Source organism: Crocodylus siamensis, chromosome 7, assembly GCF_052110815.1.
Source record: "Crocodylus siamensis isolate JL-2025a chromosome 7, ASM5211081v1, whole genome shotgun sequence".
NCBI classification, from domain to species: Eukaryota; Metazoa; Chordata; order Crocodylia; family Crocodylidae; genus Crocodylus; species Crocodylus siamensis.
Genome location: NC_143401.1, coordinates 56,543,365 through 56,570,539, shown reverse-complemented (window position 1 = coordinate 56,570,539; position 27,175 = coordinate 56,543,365). Strand labels below are relative to the sequence as shown.

Below are 27,175 nucleotides of genomic sequence, written 5' to 3'. Positions count from 1 at the left end.
CCTAAGTTCCTCACCATGGTCAGGCAATACCATGACAGTCAGCATGTGCAGGTCAAGTACAATAACAGCCTCTTGGGTCCTTTCCTGATCTCCAATGGCGTTAAGCAAGGCTATGTAGTTGCCCCTACCTTCTTCACCATTTTCTTCACCGTGAAGCATCAGACAATCTTGGGGAAGGTGAGGAAGACATCTACATCTGCTTCGGGACAGATGGAAACCTCTTCAACCTCAGACGGCTACAGGTCTACACAAATACCTCACAATAGCTCATCTGTGAACTTTTGTTTGCAGATAATGGTGCCCTGGTGGCCCATACCCAACATGATCCGCAGGATATGACCCCTTGCTTTACTACTGCAGCACAACTCTTTGGACTCACCATCAGGCTGTGGAAGACTGAAGCTCTTCATCAGGCAGCTCCACGCCAAGCTTACGTGCCACAGAAGATGATAATTGAAGGAACTGAGCTAAATGCTGTCAAGCAGCATACCTGCCTGGGGAGTGTCTACTCGTATGATGCCATGATAGACAAGGAGGTAGACAATAGACTCTCAAAAGCCAGCAGTGTCTTTGGCAGATTCTTCAAGCAGGTCTGGAACAGTCGCAACCTATGGGCACTAGGACTGTGTGAAGTGGAAAGTATTTGCTTTGGATTCAGCGATTTTGGAGGGACAGTGATTTAATTCAGTGATTTGAATCACTGTCCCAATTTGATTTGGCCAAATCCAAAGCTATTAAGCGCCGAATCTGATTTAGCCATAGACTATACAGGCAGGCAGTGCTGACGGGAGCAGCTGGGGGAGCACCCAGATGAGCCCTGGCTTGAGCTGGCAGCCCCGAGAGAAGCTGGGGCTCATCCAGCTGCTGTCCTAGCTGCTCCATGCGGGGGTGAGGCAGGCAATGCTGGCAGCCCCAGGAGTCATCGCAGGGCCTGGGGGTGGGGAGTGATCAGGGATCTGGGGGAATGAACAGGGGCTTCTCTCCAGCTCTTGGTTTGATTCCTCAGCTCCTGGCTTGATCCTCCAGCTCCCAATCATTTCCTCCAGCCCCGTGGCTTCTCTCAGGGCTGTTGGCTCTAGCTGCAGCTCATCCAGTTGCTCCCCTGTCTGCCCCCACCACTGGGGTGAGGCAGGCAGTGCTGGCAGCTCTGGGAGAAGCTATGGGGGCTAGGGAGAAATGATTGGGAGCCGGGGGATTGAACTGGGGAATCTAACTGGGAGCTGGGGGGAAGCTCCCAGTTAGATCATTCCCCCCAGCTCCCGGTTCAATCCTCAAGCTCCGTGATCATTCCCCACAACCCCTGTGGCTTCTCCAGGGGCTGCCAGCACTGCCTGCCTCACCCCAATGGGAGGGAACAGCTGGGGAGTCGCAGCTTCTCCCAGGGTTGCTGTCTCAAGCCGGTGCTTGTCTGGCTGCTCCCACTAGCACTGCATAGTGCCTGCCTGTACAGTCTATGGCAGAATCTCCAAATCGATTCGGAGGCTTCTGATTCAATTGAGATATTAATGGGTCACCTGATTTGATTCAGATTCAGAGATTTGGCTGCCAAATTGGGCCAAGTCTTCTCTGAATCTAATCGGCTACTGAAGCTTCGCATGGCCCTGATGGGCACAGGCCAGAGTTAAAGTGTTCAGAGCTGTTGTTATTTCCACTCTACTGCACAGTACTGAATCATGGATCATATATTGCCACCATATACACCTCCTGTAGCATTTTCATCAGCGCTGCCTCCGCACCATTCTCAAGATCTGTTGGCAGGATTACGAATGACGCGTGCTCCTGGTGGCTGAAGGGGCAGGGTGGGACCAGGACCACAGTAGTAATGGCAGGAGTGTGGTGGCGGTAAGCAGGAGAGTTCCCACAGATGCCGCCAGCACTGTCAGCGGGGGGAGGAGAGCAAAGGTCAGTGTTGGTGGGAGCCATTGGGGATCACGGACCACCCACAAATGCTGCCTTTTTGTAGGGGGTGCACCACCATGCTCAGAGGGTGCATGTGCACCCACATGCCCCCCTACATGTCGCCCCTAGACAGGATTACGTCATTAATGTGGAGGTGTTACAAAGAGCCAAAACTTCTGCAGACTCAGCTATGGTGGTCTGGCCACATAACCTGGTTGGATGACAACTGCATACTGAAGGCCATGCTATATGGGGAACTGATGACTGGGTAATGTGACAGAGGGGCCCCACGCAAGTGTTTCAAGGGCACCCTGAAGAGGTCCTTTTCTGCCTGGCGGCTCCAAATCAAAAAGGCAACAGCCCTCTTTGAATGTCAGTGCAGAGTCTGCATCAAGGAGAAGAGGAGGAGGAAGGATACAGAGATTTGTCCCTCTGCGATTGGACTGATTAGTCACCAGCGGGCCTGGAACTAGCATGGGCAGTCACCTTCCTAATATCTTCATCTGCAAAGAACCTCCAGGAATGTATGGATTTGTTCCCCAAAGTTTGATTTCTTAATTGGCTTGTCCAAGCCTCTGCTTCTGCTGGTTCTTACCCTTCCCTACTCAAAGTTACTGGTTACCTGCACACTCCACCTCAACTGCATAAGTAGTTGAAAAAGGACAAGAATGATAGTTAAGTTGAAGGGCCACCCCAAGCAAGTTTTATACAACCTCATAGGTATGCATTTTGAGTTCAGTTCAAGGGGCATGGTGAGTGTTTGAGAGCTGGTCCTTTTTCATCCGAAACCTAACTGAATGTTTGGTCCCATATACTTACACTGCAAATAATAAAGTCACTGCACTATTTTCAGTAGAAATTACCTTCAGGAACAGTTTAATTTACTTGTGTTTTTCATTAGTGTCTACCTTGTCCTTACTAAGCACTGTTCACAGTCACCATCTTGCCCCATAGAAAGAAGTGCAGACCCTTAGAAACAGTTTGCTTTCAGTTCCATGCTGCCCTAGGTTCAGAATGGGCTATTATTACTGCAGCCGTCTTGGACTTCCCTACAAAATAGTTACTTTCTTCTTCATTTGGTACATTGTTCACAGGTTAGGATCTTCCAGAACCAAGCGGTTCCAGTATGGTGTCCCTGAGCTGTGTCACACCATTTGCACTTTAATTCCTGATATGACTATATAATACAGTCTTCTCCAGATGTCCAGTATACCTTTAGGATTCTACAATAACCTTGTAGCCTCTGCACCAAGAGAATAGACTCGAACTTCACGAGAATCACATGGACACAAGAACAATGGCCAAAGAAACTCCCCAAAACCTTTCAAAAACATTTTATCCCTTTTATCTGAGCAACTGCTGTTTCTTTTATCCAGTCAAAATCCTTCAGGTCAGCATGCACGAAAGCCCAGCATCAGGGCCATGTGCCTAGCTTGGCGGGCACTGAACACATGTCCCAGTACTTTGCCAAGGGTTTGTGTTTCTGCTGTCCTTTTTGGCATGCACTCAGGACCATTCTTAGGCAACTATGTCATGTCATTCCCAGAATTTGGGGCATACTGAATGGGAGCAAGTGGGCAGGGCATGTGTTTTGGCAGGTGTCCCAGATGTGTAACAGGGCAATATAGACCAATTCTTAAAGGTTTGTTATTATGTGAGGTGCAGGGAGGATGTCCAAAAAACCTGTATGGAAACCACCAGTTAGAATGGAATCACCCAAATGTTGCCTCCTCAATTTGACTCATTTAGACAGGAGGCACAGGGGCCTTCTAACTTTATTTCCCTCTGGCCGTGTTTTAAATAGCAACATTTTGGGCTGGAAAGAAGCCACATAGCCCATCCAGCTCCCTCCACCTATCTGTCTAGCTCTGCTACCCTGTAATGTTTTTCCCTCTAAATGCCTGTCTTGCACTCCTTTTTTTTTTTAATACAGACCTAGTTACATCCTCTCTTGCTTCCTATGGTTACATCTGTCATATTTGTTAATTACTCTTGAACTTGCACTAGTACCTGCCCTTTTTTAGCTGCAGTTCATGTGCTCTTGTTGAAGTATAATACAACACAGTAAGTGTTGCACTCTAAACATTACATTAAACCTGAATTAAACCGATTGAAATTTATTTTGGGGCTCTGGACAGTTGGGAGTGTTAGCATTGTTAGAAAAACAGCAAGAAACTGGTCTGGCAGTGCCCAGATAAATTGAAATTCCCTTTGTTTATCCTGCCCACTTCTATCCTTGAGATTGGCTACAATATGGACAATCTGCCATGCTTCCAGACAACAGAGGAGAGACTAAGACTCCTGAAGTTCATTTGGCACTGGATTTATAACCCAGATACCTTGTTTCAGGTGGACCGAAACCCTTAGACTGACTTCGACTTCTCCATTTTATAATAGGCGAATGTTGATACAGTGATAGCAAATAAAAATAATGCAGGGAAGGAAAACAAAATACCTCTTCCCACCCCCCACTCCCTGATTCTACATCTACCAGTCCTAGAGCTGACACAGAGGGAGGGTACATCTGATCAGTACATGAGCTTCACCCCAAGGTTTTAATGTCAGATGTCAGGAGCCTGGAGGTTGAAAGCCATGTCCCAGTCGAGTGGGTGAGATGGGCTGGTGATGTGCCCTCTGTCCGTGGTGGCCTTGGGTTCCCCTCTTGGGAAACCTTTGGTGCTCTGAAATTGCTTCTTTTGTATTCTTTCTTCCCTCTGATGACTTTTCATTCCCAGGCATTGTTGATTAGTTTCCCTGTGGTAGTCATACTGTCCATGTTCTGTCCTCTCAGCATATTTCTTTGTTTCAACAAACCCATCACATACACACAACTTAATTTAGTTATTTACCAGGCCTCCTAATTTGGTCTGTTCACCAAAATCAGAAATCCCAAAGGCTCTGTAGTTGGGCACTGTGACCTAATGCCAATGTGGGGGAGTCCTTACCTCTGTTTCAGTACACTGTTCATGCTATGGAATAGTGTGGTACATGTCTTTGTTCTTTCAGCCTGTGTATTTGCTGGCTTCAGAGACAGTGGGCCTTGAAGGAGACTTTGTTACAAACAGGCTTTTAGAAATCAAAACCCTTGCCATTCCCTTGAAACATTGTTCTAATGCAGTATTTACTTTACCTACAAGTCTATTGCAAACCTCTAAATACCATTTTCTAGCCATCGCCCATCAGAATCACTCTTGTCTGTCCTATATCACAGCTGAGTGATGCTAGTTACTCAGCCCTCTGTCAGCAGATTAAATACACCTGAAAAATTCCCAGTGCCAAGCTTGTCAGTATACCAAAGTTGTTACATGAATGTGATTTTTAAACTGATACAGGTGAACACAAAGGGTGCCTATACACAAGCACAGAGGCTGCTCTGATGTGCTTGAATTCCAGCGTGTTGGAGCAGACTCAATTGAGTCTGCTGGAGTGTGGCAATTGCTACAATCCAGCAGCCTTCTGTGTTTCATGTATTAGTGTCCCCATGCTTAAAAATGGCGGCAGGGGCACTTGAACTAAAGCTTGTTTGATGCGCTTTAGTTGAAGAGCCCCCGCCGCCACTTTTAGGCACGGAGACACTGGTACAGGAGATGCGGGGGTGCTTTAATTAGAGTGGCTCTAAGTTGGTGCTGATTAAAGCACTGCTCCCTCTACCCCCCCTACCAAGATCATATAAAAGTGCCCAATAAGTCTTTAAAAGACTTTGGGCATGATATAACATCTGATATAGGCCAGGCCCTCTATTTTGGTTAATCTTAAATCAATTAGGAATCCAATTAAGCTAAATTTGAAGGACTGTACATGGGGGTTTGGTAGCCATTTCTACTAAACTGCTTCAGAAAGATTTCTTCTGTCATTGTCACTATTTAACGTCCTGGCACTAGTATGTCTAGATCTCTTGATGTTCATCACTAGTGAAAATTTTTGGCATTACTGGGATGATCAATGAAAATAAAGGCATGTCAAAACCAACAGAAGCAGCCTCCTAAATGGTCTGAGTGGGTGACTAGAAAATCTGATCTTTGTATGTAAAGATGCTGATGGGGTTGAGAGGCTCTGTATAAGAATTATTTAAAGTCTGGAAATATGTCTTACAGTGGGTCACTTAATCTACTTACCTCCTACTCTTCTTTGTTAAGCTATCTTGAATACCATCTGTAAGTACTGTGTGGGTGAGTAGACTTCATAGATTCATAGACTCATAGATTGTTAGGGGCTGGAAAGGACCTTGCAGATCATCGGGTCCAGCCCCTCTGCTCTAGGCAGGAAGACAACTGGGGTCAAGTGATGCCAGCGAGGTGACTGTCCAGTCTTCTCTTGAAAACCTCCAGGGTAGGTGACTGCACCACATCTGGAGCAAGTTTATTTCACAGTCTGGTCACCCTGACTATGAAGGAGTTTTTCCTGGTATTAAGCCTGAAGCAGCCTCCAGGAGTTTATATCCATTGGTCCTGGTCTTCCCCAGGGGTGCCCTAGTGAACAGTTGTTCACTGAGCTCCTGATGCACTCCTCTGATATAGTGGTAAGCCGCTATCAAGTCCCCGCTCAACCTTCTCTTTTTTTAGGCTAAAGAGGCCCAGGGTCCCTCAGCCTTTCCTCATATGGTTTGCTTTGCAAGTCCCTGATCATACGGGTGGCTCTGCTCTGGACTCTCTCAAGTTTTTCCATGTCCTTATTGAAGTGTGCCACCCAGAACTGGACACAATATTCCAACTGTGGTCTCACCAGCACTGAGTACAGCGGGCGTATCATTTCCTTAATTTTGCATGAGATGTATCAGTTGATGCATGCCAGTGTGTTGTTTGCCCTGCTGGCCCCTGCATTGCACTGACAGCTCATGTTCATGCAGTGGTCAGTCATTACCCCTAGGTCCTTTTCAGCCATAGTGCAGGTCAGGCTGTCACCTCCAAGCCCGTATGTATGTTGAGGGTTTATTTGCCCTCAGATGGAGCACCTTACCCTTGGAAGTGTTAAACTTCATCTGGTTCCACTCTGTACAACTCTCTAGCCTATCCAGGTCCTCCTGTATCAGCAACCTATCTTCTGGCATACCCACACTGCCCCATAACTTGGTGTCATCTGTGAACTTTGCCAGTCAGCTTTTTACTCTCTGATAAAAATCATTGATAAAGATGGTGAAAAGCACTGGTCCAAGCATGAACCCCTGTGGGACACCACTGGCCACTTCGCACCAAGACAACAGGCTGATTGGCCTATAGTTGCCTGGGTCCTCGCTTTTCCCGTTCTTAAAGATGGGCACAATGCTGGCCCTGTTCCAATCCTTGGGGATCTCCCCTGTGTGCCATGAATTCTGAAAGAGCTTCGCCAGGGGTTCCACGATGACCTCAGCCAGCTCCTTCAGTACTCTCAGATGAAGTCCATCTGGTCCTGCTGACTTATAAATGTCTAGCTTTTCTAGTTGGTATTGCGCCCGCTCAGCATCCACAGTGGGCAGACTGTTGGTCCTGGTGTGCCCCCCCATGAGATTTATCTTGCTTGACTTTCCCCATGGTCTGGTGAAATACTGAAGCAAAGTGGGCATTCAGGAGTTCAGTTTTTTCCTGAATGTTGCTTACCAGCTGTCCCAAGGTGTTAAGCTGGGGTCCCACACTTCTACTTGTTTTCCTTCTCAGCTCCCTCTCTCTGGCTGAGCCCCTGTTCTTCCTTCACTGGGCTCCACATCTCTGTCCCTCACAATGGGCTTCTATTGGGGTTTCTCATTGCTGCCCCCCTCAGTTCCCATGCTGCCCCTTCACAACGGGGGGCTTCCCATGCTGTCCTCCTCACAACTGGGGGCTTCCCACTGCTCACAATGCCCCCTCTACTCAGGGTCTCGGGGCTTCCCTCCTTGGGGGGGGCTCAGGTGGCTGTAGCCATGCCTGGCCCCAACTCTCCAGCTCGGGGTCTTGTACCTCCGCAGGGCTCAGGCTCGGCCCCGGCCACACTTGGCCTCCAACTCTTTACTCTCCCCCTCGGGGTTTGCACCCCCACAACTACCTCCGGTGGATCGCAACCCCCATGACGCGACCCACCTAAAGATTCTACTGCCTACATACCTAAAGAAGGACTTGTTGTCCTTGACTCCTATGGCTAACAAACTCAGTCACCGCTTTGGCTTCCCTGATCATTTCCCTGCAGGTGCTAGCCACTAAAGTATAGTCCTCCTTGAGGACTGTCCCTAGCTTCCACTGTGCATATACCTCTATTTTTTCTTTTATAAGAGTATTGCAATGTACCTAGTAAACCAGGAGGGCTTGCCAGCTCTCCTGCTACCTTCTTTACAGGAATGGTGTTCTTTTGTGTTTCAAAGATCATGTCCTTGAGCATAGCCACACTCTTGTCTGGCATAGCCACACTCTGTATCCAGGCTAGAGAGTTGCACAGGCAATAAGAAATTCATAGACTTCATAGACATTAGGGCTGGAAGGGACCTCGGGAGATCATCGAGTCCAGCCCCCTGCCCAAAGGGGGTACAAGACCCCTCACTCCACATAGTTGATTAGGCTCTCCTTCAATCTTTACATGTGGGAGGCTGTTTTCTGGTACTTCAGGATCCATGCTTGCACAGGTGACTGTTAGGGGGAACACAGGGGTGGGGAGGGGCATGTGCCCACCCTGACAGGGCCGTCCCCACTGCTGATGCCACCAGTGGCTTCTGCGGGTGCTTGCCAGCCCTGCTGCCACGAGCTTCTGCAGGTGCCACCTCAGGCTCAATAGGAACCAGTCACCCATGCATGCTTGGCATCACTTATCTTTGAGTAGAAATCACCATGACAGACAGCTGCTGTTAGGTAGGAGCAGCTGAAATGTGTGCATGTGCTGTGAGGCCTTGTAAATTCTAGACCCAGTTGGTCCTCACACTCTTGTTTCTTTTCCCCCACTTTTCACTTCCTTCTCCTGTCCCTCCACTTCTCAGCTTTTTGAGCAGGAACTTATGGTCTAGCTATTAGAGAAATATTTTGTGTAACATAGACCCTTTCTATCCCTGCCTGCTCCCTCCATGCACTGAATTTCAAAACGTCTGACTCCTGTGTTGTTATTGGGGTGTTTAATCTCAGCCTGTGGTTTGGTCAGATGGACGTGCACAGAAGAGAATGGAATTTATGTGCATTCTTGACAGATTACAGCTGATTTGTCAGCTCTTGCAGCTTTGATGCTCTGCTCGTTCTTTTTCCTGAAGTGAGCTTAGCAACAATAAGAGGAGAATTTGTTCCAGATTAATTGTGGAAAGTAGGCAGGGGGAGCCCCCTGTGGGGGTAATAACTTGGCTCCTTTTGGCATCCTGGACAATAAGAATGAAACATCTCTTAAGTAATCTTATGGTGTTGATTTACTAATAGTTTTATCACATCTGCTTGTTTTGCATCCAGAGGCCCCATGAAAGAGAGACTTTCTTTAGGGTATGTTTCTGCACTGAGGTAAAGGTGGTTTAGCATATTTCCCTAGGGAAGGAGTTGGTGAAGGAAGTTCACTAATTGGCTTCTAATTTATACCAAGAGCTGCCCTAAGAACATTTGGGTTGTAGGCAGGCAAGGAAGTATGGGTATAATTTAAATTGGAGGTTGGCAACATTTTTGGGCAGTGTCAAAAACATATTGGCATGGCAGGATTGGATGGCAGGGAAGCCACAGGGTGGATAAAAATCAACAATTAAAAAAAAGTTAACAATCGGATTTTTTTATTGCATTTTTTAATTTTTTTCTGTTAATATGGCTTTAAGAAAAATAAATCTGTATAAACAGTTTTATTTAAGGTATATTAAAGCTTAAATATATCATCATGGAATAGGGATTAAAACTTTTAATTATATACTATTTGAGATGATATATTCAGGAAACCTTTTTAGAAAAGTTTTATAAATAGATCCCAACGGACAATGGACTATATTAGAGGCCCAGTCTTATGGGGTTCCCAGAGGCTCCTCCATATAAATTAGTAAAGATTAAAGAAAACCACTCATAGAGTCATAGATATTAGGGTCAGAGGGGACCTCAGTAGATCGAGTCTGCCCCCCTGCCCTGGACAGGAAAGAGCCCTGTGGTCAGATGACCCCAGCCAGGTGCCTGTCTACCCTCATCTTAAAGACCCCCAAGCTAGGGGAGAGCACCACCGCCCTTGGAAGCCCATTCCAGATTTTGGCCACCCTTACTATAAAGAAGTTCTTTCTGATGTCTAACCTAAATCTGCTCTACATCAGTTTGTGGCCGTTGTTCTTAGTGGCTCCAAGGGGTGCCCTAATAAACAGAGCTTCCCCCATTCCTTGCTGCCCCCTCTTGATGAATTTGTAGGCAGCCACAAGATTCCCTCTCAACCTTCTCTTGTGGAGGCTGAAGAGATCCAGGGTCCTCAATCTCTCCTTGTAGGCCTTTGCTCCAACTGCAGCCTGACCAGTGCCTCATAAAGGGGAAATATCCCCTCCTTGGACCTGTTTGTCATGCCCCTGCTAATGTATGATAAAGTGTGGTTGGCTTTACTGATCACTTTATCACATTGACAACTCATGTTTGTCTTGGAGTTAAGTGACTCCAAGATCCCTTTCAGCTGCTGTACTGCTGAGAAGGTCCTCCCCCAGCCTGTAAGCGTGCTGATGATTCCTTCTCCCTAGGTGCAGCACCTTGCATTTGTCCTTATTAAATTGGATCCTATTCTGTTCCACCCATTTTCCAGCCTGTCCAGATCCACCTGGATTTGTTCCTTACCCTTTGGTGTGTTAACTTTACCCCATAATTTGGTATCATCAGCAAATTTGGACAGAATGCTTTCTACACTCTTGTCCAAGTCATTGATGAAGACATTGAACAGCACTGGTCCAAGGACTGAGCCTTGTGGGATTCCGCTACCCACATTTTTCCAGGTTAATACTGACCCATCCACCACCACTCTCAGGGTGTGACCCCTAAGCCAATTTGCCACCCACCTAACTGTGTAGTCATCTACATCACGGTCTCTCAGTTTATCTATGAGAATATAATAAAATACCATACTGAAGGCCTTCTTAAAATCCAAGTAGATGACATCCATCTCGATTCCTGCATCTAAGCATTTTGTGACTTGATCATAAAAAGAAACAAGATTAGTCAGGCACTGTCTACCTGCTATGAATCCGTGCTGGTTGCCCTTTAGCTTTGCTTTCCCCACTGGACTCTCACAAATGTGATCCTTAATGATTTTTTCAAGGATTTTCCCAAGGATAGAGGTGAGACTAACCAGTCTATAGTTACTTCCTTCCTCCCCTTCTTGAAAATAGGGACCACATTGGCCCTTTTCCAGTCCTCTGGGACCTGACCTGAGTACCAAGGGTGCTCAAACTTTGCTATGATACTGGCCAATTCTTTCAGCACCCCTGGATGAAGATCATCTGAGCCTGCTGACTTAAACACATCCAGCCTCTCCAAGTGTCTCTTCACTAAGTTGGTGCTAACAGCTGGAGGACTGGTTTCCTCTTTATGCCTGTTTGGGTGCAGTTGGGAGCTTTGTTCTGATCTGAGTTCAGGAATACATAGGCAAAAAACTCATTGAAGAGCTCTGCTTTGCTCCCCCCCCATCTGTCACTAATTGCCCTAGTTTGTCTTGTAGGGGGCCTTCTTTTTGCTTCCTATATATCTGCAGAAGGACTTTTTGTTGTTTTTAATTTTTGTTGCCAGCCTAAGTTCCATTTCAGCTTTGGCCTTTCTGGCTCTACCCAGTGGGAGGACTCTGCTCAGTCTAGTAGAGCCTATGAAATATTTCTGTGATGCTTAGTTTCAGTTTTCAAACTATGGATTTGTGTCTCCAGAGATAACATCCTTGTTAACAGCAGTATATGGCGATGAGAGATAACAGACATGATTATCTACCCATAAGCCCTCTTGTCTATCTGCAAGCTTGTGTACACAGGGTCAAACCTTTACCTCTCTCAAAAAGTGCAAAGTACCATAGCAGCTGTATAAATAAGCTGCTTGCAGGCATCCTCAACTGGTCTTTCATAGAATCATAAAAAGTTAGGGTTGGAAGGGACCTCAGCAGGTCATTTAGTCCAATCCCTTGCTTAATTTAGTCCTCCCTTGCTTAAAGCAGGATCAGCACCAACTAAATTATCCCAGCCAGGGCTTTGTCAAGCCAGGCCTTAAAAACCTCCAAGGATGGAGATTCTACCACCTCCCTAGGTAACCTGTTCCAATGCTTCACCACCTTCCTAGTGAGAAAATTTTTCCTAATATCCAACTTAAACTTCCCTTCCTGCAACTTGAGACCATTGCCCCTTGTTCTGTCATCTGCCACCACTGAGAACAGTCTAGCTCCATCCTCTTTGGAACCCCCCTTCAGGTAGTTAAAGGCTGCTATGAAATCCTCCCCCATTCTTCTCTTCTGTAGACTAAATAAGCCCAGTTGCCTCAGCCTCTCCTCATTAGCCACGTGCCCTAGTCCTCTCACCATTTTTGTTGCCCTCTGCGGGCATGTCCAAACAAGCCAGCAGGTGCCTTTTGCAGCATCTCAAATCCCTTTGAGATGCTGGAAGAGGCACGTGCAGGAATGGGAAAAGGTTCCTTCCACTGCATGTTTGCAGTGTGGGGGCAAAATTAGATCCCTAGATATCCAGGGGTCAAAAAAAAAAAAAAGGAAGTGAAAAAAAGCAGGGCAGGACATGGTCCCGGACCATGCCCTGATGCAGCCAGAGGCCGGGTACTCTACAGAAACGCCCTGGCTGCCAGAGCTGCTCTATGGTTGGCCCTCGCCCTGGTGCTGAAGCACACTGCCTGCTGTGCAGGGCAGGCAGTGTGCCAGCAGCAGGGCTCCAGTGCCAGTAAGTACAGGGTCGGGGGAGCTAGAGGGAGGGGGGAGGGGACCATGCGGGGGGACCCCCGCTGGCCCTGCCCACTCTCCCCCATTCCTTCCCTGCCCATCCCCATCCCCTGCCTGCTCCCTAAGTCCCCCCAATCCCTACCTGGCCTGAGGACCTCAATCTCTGCCCCCCCCACCCCAGCATCCTCACAATTAAAAAAAAAAAAAAAACCCAAAGCCCCCGGCACTTACCAGCAGTTCTGGCTGCCTGTCTAGGTCATTGGGGCCCTGCCTGCACAGCGGGGTGGGGTGACAGCCCCAGCAGCGTGGGCCCCGCTGCTCTGTGCTGGCCAGCGGGGCTCTGCCAGGAGGCCCCCACAGCCCCTGCTCCTAGGGTGAGTAGAGACTTTTTATTTATTTTTTAAAGTGCTGGAGCCTGGGTTTGGGCGGCGGGGCAGCCATCAGGGAGCTGGGGTTGCAAGCAGGGGATGGAGCAAGGTGGGGCTTGGGAGGGCAGCCATCAGGGGGCTGCAGGAGCCGGCGTGGGATGGGGCCAGGTGGAGCAGCAATCAGGGGGCTGGGTTGGGGCACGTGGGCACTTAGAGGGCTTAGCAGCCCTTGTGGGGGCCATATGGTCCCTGTTGGGGGGGCTGTAGCCATCCAAATTGCTTTAACACTGCTAACACTAAATTGCTAGGAGTCCAAATTGCTTTAACACTGTAGATATATCAATAAAACATGCCCAACTAATTGCTGTCTCTCGCTCTTTCTCTGTATAGTGGTCTTTTGTTTTAATTGTGGAGGAACATGGATTTCAGGGTATTTTACAGCGTGACTTTGGGATTTTTTTATCAGGGATTTTTCAGTTTTCAAATAGGGAACACCAGAATCCCCGCTGGGGAGCCCAGTAGCAGGACCCTGCCTGCTCAGAGCTGGCGTCTTGGACCCAGCTGAAGGTGGCTGACCTCCTGGCCAATTCGGACTAGTAGAACATGCTTTAACAGTTCAAAGCAGGCCACTACACTGGGAACATCTTCCATGTGTTAGCTGCCCAGATGGCTGGGCAGGGACACACATGACAGTGGTGCCACACAAAGGCCAACCCTGCAGCCACTGGCAGCTGGCTCAGAGGGGCAGAAGCCTCAACTGGCTGTGCAGTTCCTGTCTGGGTCTGGCAGTTGCGCAGCAGGTCACAGCCAGGAAGCAGCCCCCATGGCCAGACTACTGCAGTGGGTAAAGGGTGCAGGGAACTCTCAGGGCTGCTTCAGCAGTCCAGCTGGCACAAAGGGTAGTGTCCCCAGGCATCAACTTGCTGGGCCTCAGAAGCCTCTGAGAGCAAGTAGCCCTGAGCTACTTGCCAGGGCAACTTTTTGTACGTTTTGACAGCACAGGTGCTGTCCCTGGGCTCTAGCTTCCCCTGGCTGCAGATCCAGGAGGAGCCAAGTAAGGTTATTTTGCCCCAAGTGGCACAATGTGCTCCAAAACAAAGTACATACCCAAGTATGTGCACTGAGGCAAAAAGCCCCAGCTCAAATTTGCACCACTTCTATTTGAGCTGCTGCAAGCACACGTGCTTGCATGTGTGGACACGCGCTGCTGGATTCTCTCCAGCTTATCCACATCCTTTCTGTAGTAGGGGACCCAAAACCGGACACAGCACTCCAGATGTGACCTCACAAGTGCAGAATAGAGGGCAATAATTACTCCCATCAATCTGCTGGCAACACACCTACTAATGCAGCCCCTTATGCTGTTAGCCTTCTTGGCAACAAGGGCACGCTGTTGACTTGTATCTAGCTTACTGTCTACTGTAACGCGTAGTTCCTTTTCTGCAGAGCTGCTGCCTAGCAAGTCAGTCCCCAGGCTGTAGCGGTGCATGGGATTCTTCCATCCTAAGTGCTGAAAGAATTTGCACTTGGCCTTACTGAACCTCATGAGATTTCTTTTGGTCCAATCCTCCAATTTGTCTAGGTCTCTCTGAATCCTATCCCTACCCGCCAGTGTATCTACTACACCCCACCAGCTTGGTGTCATCTGCAAATTTGCTGACGATTCAGTCCATCCCATCTTCCAGATTGTTCATGAAGATATTGAACAAAACCAGCCCTAGGACTGACCTCTGGGGTACTCCACTTGATACCAGCTGCCAACTAGACCTCGAGCCATTGATCACTACCTTTTGAGTCCTATGATCTAGCCAGCTTTCTATCCACCTTACAGTTCATTCATCCAATCCATACTTCCTTAACTTGCTTACAAGAATATTGTGGGAAACTGTATTAAAAGCCTTGCTAAAGTCAAGGTATAACGTGTCCATTGCTTTCCCTGCATCCACAGAGCCAGTCATCTAGTCATAGAAGGCAGTCACGTTGGTCAGGCATGACTTGCCCTTGGTAAATCCATGCTTACTGTTCCTGATGACCTTCTTCTCCAAGTGCTTAGAAATGGATTCTTTGAGGACCTGTTCCATGATTTTTCTACAAGCTGACTAATTTGGAATTCCCTGGATCCTCCTTCTTCCCTTTCTTAAAGATGGGCAATATATTTGCCTTTAACCAATTGTCCAGACCACAAGTTTTCAAAGATAATGGCCAGCAGCTCTGCAGTCACATCAGTCAACTCCCTGAGCACCCCTGGATGCATTGCATCTGGCCCCATGGGCTTGTACATGTCCAGCTTTTCTAAATGGCCCCTAACCTGCTCTTTCACCACCAAGGGTTGTGTACCTTCTCTCCAAACTGTGCTGCCTAGTGCAGTAGTTTGAGAGCTGACCTTGCCTGTGAAGACCGAGGTAAATAAAGCATTGAGTACTTCAGCCATTTCCTCATCATCTGTCACAAAGTTGTCTCCCCCATTCAGTAAGGGACCCGCACTTTCCCTGACCTTCCTCTTATTGCTAATGTAGTTGTAGAAACGCTTCTTGTTCCCTTTCATGTCCCTTCCTAGCTGCAACTCCAATTGTGCTTTGGCCTTCCCGATTTCATCCCTGCATGCCCAAGCAATATTCCTATACAAGCAACTCACGCTTAGTGCTCTTAATTGATTCCGGAAAAACTGAGTGCTGAGCAAAACAGCGTTAAGTGAAACCCATTTTCCCATAGGGTTTAATGTAAATAAATATAATTGGTTCGGCACTACCTGTTGGCCCTGGGCTTGCACTCCTGCTGGCCTTGGCCCTGCTGCTCCCAGTAAGGCACTGTGCGGGCTCTGCCAGAGAAGGCACTGGCTCCTCCCGGCCTCATTGTTTTGCTACCGCGATGGCCCCTGCTGGCCCGCACCCTCTAGCCACCAGCACATCTGTGTGCGGCCCCAGCTGCCCTGCCTGCGGGGCCTGAGTCGGGGACTTGCCTGCCCAGGGATTAACACAGGGGCAGGCAATTATTTTGGGCGGAGGGCTGCTTACTGAGTTTTGGCAAGCCCTCAAGGGCCACATTACAGGCAGCCAGGGGCGTATGTATATTAATTTTCTAAATTTTTAAGGGCCCTGTGGGCTGGGTAGAATGGCCTAGCAGGCCACATCTGGCCCACAGGCTGCATTTTGCCCACCCCTGGATTAATGGGAAGAAGGCAGCACAGCTCCAGCCAACACAGGGGGATGCTTAGGATGGTGTCTGCATCCTGCGGGTGAATGCATACCTGGAGCAGAATGGGTCATGGGTTTCAGCCCAGGGATGGGGGGGGCTCTGTGGGCTTGCCCCTACTGTGGCCTAGGGCAGGGGACACTGTACACATGTCCTTGAGCGCTGGCTCACACCTCCCTAGGCCCCGCACTCCTTCTAGCCCTGGCCTCGGGCCCTGCGCTCCTGCCACCCTGCTGGCCCGGGCCCCAAGTGCTGGCCCAGCCCTTTGCTCATGTCTCCTGCCCACCCCTTCTCGCTGCCGCTTCTGCTCCTCCCCAGCCGCTCCAGCACCACATGCCAGAGCGGACCCCAGGCTCCTGCCACCCTGCCCTGGGCCCCGCCGACTGCCACTCACCAATTCACTTGACGACAATGCTGCTGCTGCCACTGCCTCTCCCCACCCACCACGCTGAGCATTATAATGAAATGCTCTGTGTGCTAAGTGAAACCAGGTAGGTATTTTAAATGAGCACTATAGCAAAACCGTGGTAAGTGAAACCGCATTAAGCGGGTGTTTCCTGTACTCCTTCCTAGTCATCTGTCCAAGCTTCCACTTCTTGTAAACGTCCTTTTTGTGTTTAAGCATACTGAAAAGTACTCTGCTAAGCCAAGTTCATCACCCGCCATATTTGCTCTTCTTCCTGCACATTGGGGTGGTTTGTTTCTGCACCCTCAGTAAGGTTTCTTTAAAATACAGCCAGGTCTCCTGGACTCCTTTCGCCCCTCAGACTGGCCTCCCAAGGAATCCTGCCCATCAGTTCCCTGAGGGAGTCGAAGTCTGCTTTTCTTAAGTCCAGGGTCCGTACTCTGTTGCTCTCCTTCCTTCCTTTTGTCAGGATCATGAACTCAATCATCTTTTGGTCACTGCTGCCCACATTGCCATCCACTTCTACACAGCAGCTGTTGTAGCCAGAAGAAGCCACCGCTGCCGCCTGAGCTGCTTAGAAAGGTGTGGAGCAGGCCAGGGCCTGACTGGCCCATGGTGGGGGCACGTTCTTATCTCTTATGGAGGAAGGGAGGGATGTTGTCTCTCATGGGGGTGCTCACCCCCGCCCCCGAACTCCCCCATAATTCAAACCCTGCTTCTACATCCCTCACTGATTTCTTCCATTTGTGAATAGCAGGTCAAGAAGAGCATGCCTTATAGTTGGTATCTCCGACACTTGCAGCATGAAACTGTCTCCGACTCTCTCCAGAAGCTTCCTAGATTGCCTGTGCTCTTCTGTATTGCCCTCCTAGCAGCTGTCAGGGTGATTGAAGTCCTCCATGAGAACCAGGGCCTGTGATCTGGAAACGTTTGCTAGTTTCACAAAAACTTTGTGAGAGTTAGGACGTTGCACAGCATCATGGTAATGAAATATAACTAGTTCTTCTAATCTGTAGAGCTAGATCTGGATAGCCTCAGTTTGCTACAGGTTGCAAGGAAGCTACATACGATACTGATTTAAACACAAATTTAAAAAAAACTGCACTGCAGATGGAGCTTTAATCATAACTTCGGAGTGCTGGGTTTTAGCAACATCCCTGCTTTGCTTTTTCACATCATGCTTCTGTGTGTAGTTGTTATACAAGCTTCCTTTTTTTCCACATCCTATTTTTTCTTCTTCCATCAGCTTACACATGTGGTCAATATTCCAAGAGGTTAATGGCTTTCTTACCCTAGAAGTAGATGAGTTTATCCTTTTGTCTAACAGGAGTTTAGTTAATGGGTCCTGACTTGGGTAGTTTTCTTTAATATGTACTATGCATGTGCTTTCTTCCTGTCCCTAAATGTACTAACCTGCCCTTCTCCCCAAATGCTACTGTTGAAAATGAGTTCCCTAGTTTGAAATGGCTTGGACATTTCTACCTCTGTAAACAAACAGGACATGAAACAATACCACTCTCCAAACAAGTCTGGGCTAGGTCACATCTCTAGGGGATGAGGTCATGTTGAGGAAATGAGGGAGATAGAGTGTAATCCATTTAAGTAAAAAGAGTCTTGTTGGGCAGTCAGGCAAATACAGGCTTCTCCCTCCCCTCCTCTTCCCCCCTTGGCCTTTTTCACAAGGTATCAAAGCTGTCCCTTGAAAGCACTATCTTCCTCCCCATTATTCCCAGGCACAAAAGGCTTTTTGAGGCTTCTCCTTCATCAGGACTTTGGCATCGCTCATGCTCAGGCAATCAGATTTCTATGCAACAATTCTACTCCTTTGACCCAGGGAAGGTTTGTAGATGCTTGCAAAGACTGGTTGAGGTGGTCTGTCTCTCAATACAGAGATCAAAGAAGTGTGTGTGTGGAGTTCCAAGGGGAAGGGAGTTAACAGGTTAGTTGAACCGTACTTTTGTAGTTTTGCAGATGTAGGCAGTCTGAGGCATTCCATTGCACTTAGACCAAACAAAAATGTTTCAGTTTCTCTATATTAAGATTCTTCAAGGGCAACTCCCAGCCACAATCTTTGAAAATCAAAAAACAAAACAAAAACAAAAAAACCCCCACTGGCCAAGACTACTTTCCAATCCTTCATATACATTAATGCCTCTCTAGAGTTGTATATATTTACAGTGTGAAGGACTACATTGTAGAGATGAGATTTCTGAAGTGTGCGTTTTGGATAATAAAGGTTCATAGATGTCTTCCACCATTGTAAAATTGGAGCACCTGTAAAACCAATGGGCATCTTTACATATGCTCGGGGCGGGGGTGAGAGGGAGTATAAGCTGCTATGGACAGACTCTGAGCAGATCACAGCAGGGTACAGCAAAAGCTGTGTTATACGGCATCCACGGGGAATGTGGAGTGCTGGTTAATTAAAATTGCTGGTTATCTGAGAAGTGTCTGTTTGGGCCACCACCTGTTCAGGGTGCCGCCCCACACAGTGCGCCAGTGTACCGAGGGACAGGGAGGGAGGCCATGCGCAGGCTGCTTTGCCCTGGACTGTGGGACTCAGTGAAACTGGAAGTGCCACAGTGGGACTTCCAGTTTCATTTCTGCCACATCAATTGGCATGCAGGTTAATAGAGCATGCTGGTTAGTAAAGTGCCAGATAGCACAACTTTTACTGTAGATAACACCCAGAGGCCACTCAGGGCTTGTCAGCAACGCAGAACAAACAACCTTCAGGTTGCCTCTTATCTTTCAGAGGCTTTGCAACAAACAAGCAAGCAAGCAAGCAAACAAACCAACTGATTCTCAGCCCTCCCTGGTGGCTGCTTAACCCCTGGTAGCCCCAGGCTGCAGACAGCCCGCACCAGCCAGGTGCAGCCCCTTGAGGCTGCTTTCAGCATCTTTTATCCTTCCCCCTGTGGGCCCACATGGCTAACTCTCTCTACCTTGCCACACCTGTGTCGGATCCCTTGCTGGGAGAGTCACTAAGTCCCAGGACCTGGTTCCCCAGCCTTCGATGAGTCCTTCCAGGTCTGGGATGGGTGTGCAGAAGTGCTTCTGGGGTATGGGGCTATTCAGACTCCCCTGTACCCATAGTAACAGAGCCCTGCCCTGTTATGGGGAGGAGGGGGGGTGGAGCACTTTAATTTGAGCAGCTCCGAGAGCTGCTTTAATTAAAGCACTCGCAGCATCTCATGTATTCAGTGTCCTGTGCTTCAAAATGGTGGCAGGGGCACATTACCTAAAGCTCATTCAATGAGCAGTGCCCCTGCTACCTTTTTGAAGCATGAGGACACTGAATATGTGAGACACACAGGGTCCAGCAAACTCAATTACTCCATAAGGTTTTCAAATCCTATAAATTAAACTATAGTTAGAATGTCCTTGGTTCATTTAATCTTTAGGTGTTCAAGTAGGTTGGGTTGTCCATTATGGGATGAATTCTGCTGTCAAGAGTTGAGTTGGACAAAAGGAGGGAGAAATCTGCTAAAGGTGAACCAGTGGATGTATTCATGCTTTCTCTCCCTCATTGCTGTTCTCTGGCCAACTGTTTTTTTTTCTCGCAGTTGTACCAATTGCAGAATGACACTCACCATCCCACTTCTTTTTCAGGCTTAATTTAAAGGTAAAAGAGATATTTCTCAGCAACTGTTGATCCTTTTCCTGGTTACAAGTTTTCAAGGGGTTGCTCTAAGCTACCAGAATGGGTACTGTATATGAATACAAATAAATTCTGAATGCTTCTCTGTAGCAAGGCCTAGTCTGAAACACTCTCCCCCAATACAAAGCCATATTTTTGTTTCCTGTAAATGTAGCTCTTTATAAAAGGCACTGTTTTATTTTTTTTTAAGACTTACTGGGTCCCAAAGACCCTTTTCATAAAGAAAACACATTGTATAAAGGGAAAATACGTTTGCTTTTTACCAGCCTGGGCTCTGCATCCAAAATTGCAACCACAGGTCTGATTACTCCAGGGAGAAAATACAAGCTTCATTTCTTAAATGTCATTCATACACATACATACACATATTCTGAACTGACTCTGTAATGAGCCAAACCAAAACCCTGGGTCCAGGCAGCCCAAACTGCTGATTTAAAAGTTCTGCTCTTGAAACAAATTTTATAAATGTTATTTATTAATTTATTTGGATTGATTCAAATTCCACATTAGAAAATCATTCCTAAGCTGGTCTCTTTGCTGCATATTAACAATACTATACAAACCCCAGCAAAACTAGAATTTCTCCCAAACTATGAAAAAAAGTAAAAACAAACCACCCAACTCAGTACATTTTTCTTCCCCCAAATCTGGGAAAACAGATGAGCTTGGCAAAATGCCCAGAAAGTTAACAGATCAAGCTAAATTGGAGTGGGAAGGACTGAATTCTAGATCCCACAGAGAAATCCCTGTCAGTAGCTCCCAGTTCATTAAATGAAGGCTGCTCCAGCCTGAGTAACTCTCCTGATTGTGAACTTAACGATGTCCCCCTGGGGTAAGGCTGAGTAGATTTGTACCTTATAGATAGAGGTCTTCTGAACTTGAGAGGTGGTTGATTTTGCAGACAGATTGTGCAGCTGGCTGCCATTTTCACAGTTTGAGTATGGTGGGCCTCTCTACACCTCTTGGCCGAGAGGCCCTGGAAGTCCCACCCAGCCCCACAGACTGCCAGATGGTCCAAAACTGTGGCTTAATTACCCTGATTAAGCCCAAGGAAGCCATTAATCCATATGTTAAGTGTCAATTAATGGCTTCCCCAGGTTTCATTAGGGTAATGGCAGGTAGCAAGGAGGCTACAACTGGCTTCACTAGGGTCCGTGGAGCCCTGGCCCCACTTGTTGCTGGTGGCAGGTGCACACATGCAACCAGCTGGACTGGGGCTGGGCAGCTCCTTGCGGCCTTCCCCCCTCCTGCTGTGAGCAGCTAAATTTGCACCTTGTGAGCCTTCTTGCAGTGGAAAAAGGGCTTTCAACAGTTATGTAAACAATAAGAAAACAAGAAGGGGTGTACGCGTGTGCATGCACACTGTTCGGTTATTGAGTCATTCTAAGCAATAGAAGAAGGTAAAATTGAGTGGACAAAAGGAGGAGAGGGGGATGGGGCTCTTTTTATCTGTAGATTGAAATTAGCTGTGCTTGCGCGCTCTCTCGTGTGTCCTCTCTCTCCCTCTCTCTCTCTCTTTTCCCCTTGTTTGGGTAGGCAGTAAGTGTGGAGTTGCTGGCTTGCGTGTTGTGGGAAAACCTCGTCCTCTCTCTGTCTCAATTAGCCCTGCTAATTCATATTGGCATGTTTGATCTCCTCGGTGAGAGATGAAAGGGGCATCTGCCAACTCTGGTTACGATCAGAGCCTGCCCACTCTCGATTGAAGGGACTGCACTGGAAAAGGACATTCATCATTTTGGGGGAGGGGAGGGATAGAGAGGGAAAACACCAGTAGTGCCCTGTCCAAATCAGCCGCGTAGAAGAGGAGGGAGAAAGGAATGTTATCTGTGCTGCATTACCCAGCACCTGCTTTGAAAACAAAATTGAAGCCGAACTGTGTTCCACTATGTTCAATCTGAAATAGCTGAGGGAAATGGCACCTCATTTGTTTCCCTGTTTTCATTGTCAAATAGGCTGGGAGGGGGAGGGAAGGAAAGAGGGATAGCACAAGAGCTTCTGGAGCCCTAAGCAAAATTAAATTACAGGGCATGGCTTTCCCTCCCTCTTTGTTTCCTCACTTGGATTCGACACGAGGGAGTTTGTAACAGCAGATTTCCTCGCTAACCAAACGGAGCATGGGATTCCACTCAGAAGATGTTGGTGGAAGCAACGTTGCATTCTTTGAACTTGTCTATGCACAAAAGCCGTACCCATATAATTAAAGCAGTACAACCTTCCCTCGACCTCCTCTGCCTCCGACCCTGGCTCGCACATAGGTGTGGCAGGACTACTGTAAAGCTGCTCTCATCATAGGCAGGGCAATGAACTGCACTGGTATAAGGCATTATTTTATCAATGCATCTATGTCCACATAGAGGTTGAATAAGCATGAAGTATATTGGAGGAAAAAAATCACACTCGTATCTAGAATGATGATGCTCTTGGTTCAGAAATTGTGTCAAGCCTTAGTGAGAGAGGTGATCAGTACTGCTGATGTGACTGCACAGAGACAGAGTCCAGAAATGTTATTGCTCTGCCATGGTTAAAAGCATATGGTGGGCAAACTGACATTTTAGAGGCACTCATACTTGCTGTATGTGCCCTTCCATAACGGGTACCCTGGGTGGCTGCTTGTTTTAGGGGTCTGTCAGAATGGTCTCATGCTGCCTCTTGCTGCCTCCTCTCCCCCTGTGGCCTAAGCTTTATATCACAAGCTCCTTAAGGTCAGGACAGCCTCTCTCTTAAAAGTGTATATAGTACTTAGCACAACAGGGCTGGGCCCTTGAGGACCTGCTGCAATATCAATTAGGCACTGTGGGTAGTAATGCTTCTGAAAGCCAAAGGGATAGTGTAATTAAGGAAAACGACATGATTACGGTGCCTCACCATTAGGAGTGTCAGATCACATTCTACCTTATGCATTCCTATGCAGGATCTATAACGGATCATTTAATCCACTCCTATGTGCTGCAGCAGATGATTTCGTTATCCCTAAGGGATGTGGGGGAGGGGGGATGTCTCCTCTACCTGACTGGTCACATCTATCATTTTTATACTGATATTTAAGTAAAATCCCCCTTGCATTTCTTCCTTTTTGCTTCTGATGGTCTCTAAATCAAGAGGTTCAGCCTGTTCCCTAGCGATTATTTTAGAATGTTGTTTTGTCTCCTGAGTTCATAACTGCTCTAGGTCATTTCAGGGTTCATATAACAAGATGATGCAGTACTCAAGGGCTGGAGCAAGAGCAAGGCAGGCTTGCACCTCCAACAGCCTTGTCACTTGTAGTCATTAAAAAGTCCACAGTTCTTTTTATATGTTTAGCATGCTAACTATGATGTCCTGTCCAAATTCCAGCATGTCAATTATAGTTTCTTAGGTCTGGTTTTCCTCTTTTACCAGTGAACAGAATTATGGTAGGAGAAGAGAATCAAGCCATTCTTATCTAAAATTCCTTGAGCATTTCAGTTAGATATGATCTATGTCCCCTCTTCCCTTACTTCATTCCCTTAGTATGTCCCTACAATGTGTAACAGGTGGTTGTGTTTAAATGTCAAGTGAGTGAACCCCGGATATGTCTGTAAAATACATGGGATCTTTCAGAACGAAAGGGGCAGTATAAATGGAAGCAGAGCTCTAGGTCATATACAGCAGGAAGCAGGACTGCTATCTCACATACCCTGTGTCTTGCCTCCATGTTCCCCATCCCCACACTAGAGGACTGTGTGTAGAGTACAGGTTTCCCTCGCCAACCATGGTTTTAAGTATCTGTGCTTAATGTTCTATATACCATTTTGGCCACCGTGGTATACAGCATACAGTTTTGACTACCCACGGTTTTCTGTGGCTGCACATCAACCAGCCACCTGCCATTTTTCCCATAAGCCCTTTGTCTTGCCAATCGCAAGAACTTTCGGGAACCTAACCCCCATGGTTGGCGAGGGAGACCTGTATCCCTTGTTTTTTGCATGTGATTGATTTGGTTTGTACCACTTCTGCATTTCCAATGTGCTGATGGCTTTATTTTTCTATTGATAGTGCAAGAAGGACTTGGAGGGGTAGTGGGAAGCTTTTCCCTCCCCAGTTGAGTACTAGTGGGAGTGATTTTAAACCTGGGACTGGGGAAACTGAATTCCTCGTTCCCTCATGCAACGTAGATTGCAAACAAATGGCTTCCCTATTGTATCCTATCCCAATAGCTGCCCCTGTTCCCATCAGTGAAGAAGTACAAACTAGTATCTGTGAAATAGGTATGGTCACACATAATATCTCTTAACTTGGGTCCAAAATGAGCTTCCTACTGAGATGAATAGAAGCAACTCACTCTACTCAGAGTAGTCCTTTCAGCTGGCAGGTAAGGTTTCATTGTTTATATATTCTGAGGGTTTTCTTTGCAACAGTAGCGTGCATAGACTTTTTAGGTTTTATTTTTCTTAACTGAATTAATAAAGGTGAAGTCAGTTTCTGAAACACATTATGAAGGAAATCCTACAAGGAGCCGTTAGAGAGCCAGCTGCACCTTACTTCTGGTCCATCTGAGCCCGTGTAGGGAGCAGGCCCCAATTCCTGTGTGCTCTAAGGTGGAATTTCACAGTTCTCCCACCCTTAGGCAAGGGTGTGGCTTTGTCCCATTTTGATACCAGTCGCTTACCACGGTGCAGGTGTAATTCAGTTTTTAGGCTCCTATGATTCCTTCCTGGGGAACCTCTGACTAGTGATACCAGCAACTGCTTAAATAGAGTCTATTTGTTTGCTAGTTGGAGCAAACCATTAGAGATCAAGGAAAGATTTTAAAAACAAATAATGGATGGGCACCTCCTAGCCTCTGATACAGAGGGGCACAGAACACAGATTCTCTTGAGGGCATCCTGGATTTGATCTCCCTGGCTAGTTCCCTCTGACTGACCCCACCGTTCCCATGAGGAACTTAGGCTCAGTGGCCATAATGCTCAAAAATGTTCCCTTTCGGAGCTTTGCAAATTGTATATCGAGTGATCTTTCTTTCTTTCAAACCGTTCTGACAGCTGTGACCCCTGGCAGAATAACATGCTGTAGGAGTCTTTCCTTCCACTAAAATCACAGCACTTTTCCATAGTACAGGTTTCTCAACCTGTCAATCTGTCTTCACCCTTCCAATTTTCTCTGAACAGCAGCTTACCTTCTTTTTATCTCAGTACCTTTGTTATAATGTTCCTGTTGTCTATGCTAGTGTTGACATGATTGGAGACTCTTTAAAATGAGTGCATGGGGATAAAAAATGAACAATACAGCATGTTTTAATTGAAAAGAAGACTGGATATTTATCTAGTTCTCAAACCATGGGTGATACATCAGCTACCTCCCGGCCCTGTGGATTATGTATACTTCTCCTAATGCCAAGACTGTCATGCACTATCCGTCCTCAGGAGCATTCTTTGTTCAGAGTCTTCAAATGCAGAAAATGAATTGATTGTAAGAAGGGCTGTATCCTTACCATGCTCAGAGCTAGCACAACAAATGTACTGTATTTCAATCCATCCTCTTGCCACCTTTGCTCACTTTACATATCCAGGAGAGAGGGAGGGTCAAGGAGAAGCTTGGGCTACTTCAGGGGCGATGGATGCCTAGCTTATGGATAAAAAGGAACCTTTGGCCTGAAGTGCTGTCAGTCGCACTCTGGCCTTTCATAAGCACTACATTTTTTGTAAAAACAAGGCAACGTTGTAACTTTTCCAGAACTGTGCCAAAGCTAACAAACCCTGCAAATGCTAACACAAACAGTTAAAAAGTGGCTTATAAAATGTTAAAGCACCAGATGTAGGAAAATAAGAGGGGTTGTTTTTTGTTTTTTTGGGTTTTTTTTTTTTGGGGGGGGGGTGTTGGTGTATAGCAAGCTCCAGTTCAAGCTTTTGGTAGGTTAAGTATCTTCTGAACCTTTCACAAGTCCTCTAGGCTGAAGGTTAAATTTTAATGGGGAAAGGGGAAAATGACTGATCAACCAAAATAACAAAGAAATGGGAATGGAGAGGACAGGATGCAGGGTGCAAGTCTTAAGTCTCTTAAGACTTTCCTACAAGTGTTTTAAGAAAGTGCTGGACCATCTCATGCTCCCTGTATGTAGTGTTACTTTGGTGTATAGGTGAAAGGGAAAAAATGACTTGCAGCATTCTGTCTGAAGAAGGGAAGGCACAACCCAGATGTGGTGGTATTGATCCCAGTAATGAAGAAAAATGCAGCTTTTGCATGTGCAATTTAGTGAGCACATTTCTGTGACTGACTTCAGCTCATTAAGTTGATGTAACAGTTCTGGGAGTTGTCCAGGGCTCAGGAACCTAGGGGTTTAGTTCCCTTTAGACTTTTACCTATCTGACCTTGAGGAGGGCATTTAGGATGTGCCTGTGCAGCAATGACTGCTGTTCATGTCAACACCCCCCCCCCCCCCACACACACACACTTTAACCTAGTAGCTTGGGTACTGATAGCAGTGTAGCTGCAGCAGTTTGGAGCTCAGCCCAGGCTAACCACTCAAGTATTTACCTAACTTCTTAGATGAATTCAGGTGAATTCCCTGCTTCACTGGGGTGTTGCAAGTGCATCAGAGGTGGAGAGTTGGTTTGATACTGTGAAATTGAGTGCCATGTAAACAGCGTCAGGGGCCTTGTTTACACACAGCAGATTTTACCATTATAGTTATACTGGCAAAAAACCCTTTTCTGTGAACCAAAGTCCTCTTAACAGTATACCCAGTCCTAGTTCTCCTGACTAGCACCAGCTATGTCAATAGAAGCACAGTTATGTCTGTTGAACTGAATGTACAGTAGTGTTTTTACTGGTATATCTATCTGGGGAGACATTTTCCCCCTAACTGATGTTGCTATGTCATAAAAGGCTTTTATTGGAGATTAGGCCATATGT

The 27,175-nt window shown here is 47.1% G+C and overlaps 1 protein-coding gene and 1 long non-coding RNA gene across 4 annotated transcripts in view; one reads left to right on the top strand and one right to left on the bottom strand.

Moving 5' to 3' along the window:
• The window catches only part of LOC149859836 (uncharacterized), a 102,240-nt gene that overhangs the window by 38,554 nt on the left and 36,511 nt on the right, over positions 1-27,175 (bottom strand). The window lies entirely within an intron of this gene.
• Positions 1-27,175, top strand: part of PALD1 (phosphatase domain containing paladin 1) — a 199,068-nt gene that overhangs the window by 160,160 nt on the left and 11,733 nt on the right. The window lies entirely within an intron of this gene.